Raw genomic sequence first — 3,758 nt, forward strand, 5'->3', positions numbered from 1 at the left:
ACGCACTGGTTTGAAATGGATGAGCAACCCATCATCCTTACGGCAAAACCCTTTGTGCCTTAGCAACTACTTGATCTAGGTACACTCAGGGTCCTCCAACTGAGCGGCTTTAATCCTAGCAAGCAATTCCAATGCAACCACTGGGTTAGACAAGCGTGCAAACGCACCATCATCTACCACTTCTACTCCCATCCTAGCGAATTTCATAACCAACTGGGGTTGTGAAATTCCAAGAGCGGCAAGCTCTACCGTCGACTTCCTACTTCATGTGTTTGCTACTACGTTAGCCTTGCTATGATGATAATTGATCTTGCGATCATAATCCTTAGATTAGCTGTAGCCACCTCCTTTGTCTCCATAGACATCTGTACCTGATAACTCCTTAGTCCATTCAAGTACAGAAAGATTCTATAGAATCTCTTAGCTCATATGTAACCCAAAATCATGTAATCGATGCATACAAGATCCAAAGGTACAAGATTCATTAATTGCCTTCTACCAAAACCCAAGTTCAAAAATATCATGCCTTAATATCTTTCTAATGGGAAATTAACAAAATCAGGGGTCTTATCACCACACATCAACATAGCTTAACAAGCATCATGCATTAACAAAAATCTTAGTTAATGTTACACTTTTAGGTCCAAAACCACAAATCAAGTGCAAGTACAAAACAAAATACAACTAGTTGATGTCTCAGTATACATCCAGAAACCCAGCCCCAAACTCCAAAACAAAGTGAACCCGCATGCCTTAAACAATGTGGTTACACTTGTCCCATGTCCTACCATCATTTCCTTCCAAGTAGACCAGTACTATTCCTTTTGGCCTTGTTGCAGTTTCGAATGAAGTGTCCCACCTTGCCACATTCGTAGCACCAATTTTTCCTTAATCTGCATTTCCCAAAATGTAGTCTGCCACACATATGGCACAAATGACTATGTTTCTTACTAGAACGCGACTCTTAGGGTGTCCTCCTCCTTAAGCTCCATTAGTACTCCCAATATAACTCTTCCTTGAATCGGGTTCATGTAATAACATCCTCGCTTCCTAATTCCATCATTATCGAGTTCCTCTTGGCATACCACCATCGCCTTGCTCCTCCAAAGAACTTGTAGGCCGTGTACTTGACTCTTTGCTGCTCAGTACAATCCATAACTCATAGCAGTTCCTCCAAGTTCATAAGCCAATCCCTCGCCTCTCTAGAGTTCAGGTTCCCTTTAAACACGGGGAAATGGTGCTCATAAAACTCCTTGAAAAAGCAACCCTTGATTCCACTTGGAGTCCCTTCTCCTCGTACGTTGACCGAAGCATCCACCATAAGACTTGCCACAATTTCCAGTGCTTGGGTGGCGTCCAGAACGTTCCTCGTCTTCTCATGGGTTGGGATGGCCTCTTACCATCGTTTCTCCCATTGCCTTCGTGCAGAGACATCTTTGCAGTCACAACGATCTTCAGCCCCTACTTTGAAGCGTCACATCGTGTCTCACTCAAAACGTCAAATCTAATCGCAAACCTATCCTTACTAAGGGCCTAAGCTACTACCACCTTATCCAAAGTCCTAATCTAGATCTAAGCTTAAGACCTTAAGTAACTATCTTAGTGCAGATCAAACCTAATCTCCAAATTTGCGTCATCAAAGCGGTCCTAGTCCTGACTTCAATACCATATCGAATTCCTAGATTCCTCAAGTCCAACATCCTCAAGATCATAGGTATCAAAACTCTGTACCCCTAGTATATGTTAAATCAATCCTATGCTCTGGTAGATCATCTCTTACAGTCCGCGGAACCAAAAGCTCTGGTAAATCATGACTTAATACTTAACAGATCCATTCCTATGGTCCGAAGAGCAACTACTCTGATACCAATTGTAACACCCCAGAAATTAATTAACTGGTAATTAATTTCACAGTTCATCTCCCAGCCTTATCCCTCGCGGAACAAGACTCAGGGACCTACTCCTAAAAAACAAAGGATACTAAACAGCAGAAACAAAAAGATTCTATAACATTAATCATTACAACCAGAGCATCTACCAAGGATCATCAAAGCAGCTAAAATATTGTACATAACAACATCTTTACCAGGGATTCATGCTATACACCTTAACATGCAGACATGCGTAAAAGCTCTAAGTCTACAACATAACTCATAAGTACTAGTTACCATGAGTACCCACCTAAGCTTGAAATAAGTCTTCAAGCATCTCCTAGGTCGAATCCTCCACAATAACTTGAAGCTTCACGATATTCATCTCTGCTAAACTATCTATAACAGCATAGTTGTATATATGGAGAAAAAAAGAAAATAATACAAGGATAAGTCTAATGACTTAGTGAGTATAAATGCACATGACGTTAGGGGTGTTAATACGGTGACGATTAGCGGTTATTGGCAAAAACCGCTAACCGTAACCGCCTTAGCAGTTATTAGATTGCACTAACCGCAACTGCTAACCGCTAGGCGGTTAGCGAAATAGGTAACCGCCCGCTAATCGCTTTTTCAAAATTGGAATTTTTTTGGGCTTTTTCTTTTATTATTATTATTTTTTTTTTTTATCACTGTTGCATTTTTTTTACCCTCATTTGTTTTTTGTATTTTTAGTGTCTTCTTGGGCCCAATTACTATAAAAAAAGCCCATATTGAAAAATAAAAAATATTTGACTCCAAATTTACATTTACTTGTACTTTAAAATAAATTCCTTATATATTAAATCATAATCGGTTAACTTAAAAAAAAAAAAAAAAAAAAAAAAAAAAATCAACACAACATATAAAAAAACTATCTCAGATCTAAGAATCTAAGATAATGTGATATATGTTTTATAAGTATAAAGTATCTAATAAATAATAATGAGTTGATTCAATTGTGGTTATAAGTAATACATTGTTTAATTCAATTGTGATGATCATTGTACATGAATAATATGAATCATATGATTAACTTGTAAATGTGACTTATGAGTTATGTCATATTATATATGTATTATTTATTATTATATAATCATATGATTTAATGATCAATTCATCATGTGATATAATCATATCAATTATAATGATAATATATAAATTACTAAAGTTATAATGATAATACATTAACACTTCAATTGTGATTATAAGTAATACAATGTTTAATCCAATGTCAATTACTTAATTTGATATTATACGAATCGCATTATCATTGTATATTAATAATATAATTAACTTGAATAAAGTATTTGAATTGTCATTGAATCATATGATTAAGTATTAATCTTATACATTTATATTATTCATATACATAAATGTATAATTATAATTTATAACATATATAGACTTATAAGTTTATAACATACATTGGAACTAAGTTTCTAGATACTTAATTGTTGTATTAGTATGAATTGGTATACTTATGAGTTATGTTATATTATATATGTATAATTTGAAATTATATAATCAAATGATTTAATGATCAATTAATCATGTGATATAATCATATAAAATATAGTGATAATATATTAATACTTAAACTGTGATTTAATTATCTAAAAAAACTGTGTGATTTAATTATTAAGTGATTATGTTATATGTATAAATATTATTATAATTAAAATTATAAAAATATATTATATAAAAAAGCGGTTAGCGGTTAGTAAATTCAATAACATCTAACCTCTAACTGCTAGGCGGTTATAGCGGTTAGGTGGTTAGCAGGCAATTAGAAAACTATCCGCATTGACACTCCTACATGATGTACCCGTCATTAAATAGTGAAAT

Source organism: Corylus avellana, chromosome 8 (assembly GCF_965113065.1).
Source record: "Corylus avellana chromosome 8, dhCorAvel1.hap1.2, whole genome shotgun sequence".
Taxonomy (NCBI): domain Eukaryota; kingdom Viridiplantae; phylum Streptophyta; class Magnoliopsida; order Fagales; family Betulaceae; genus Corylus; species Corylus avellana.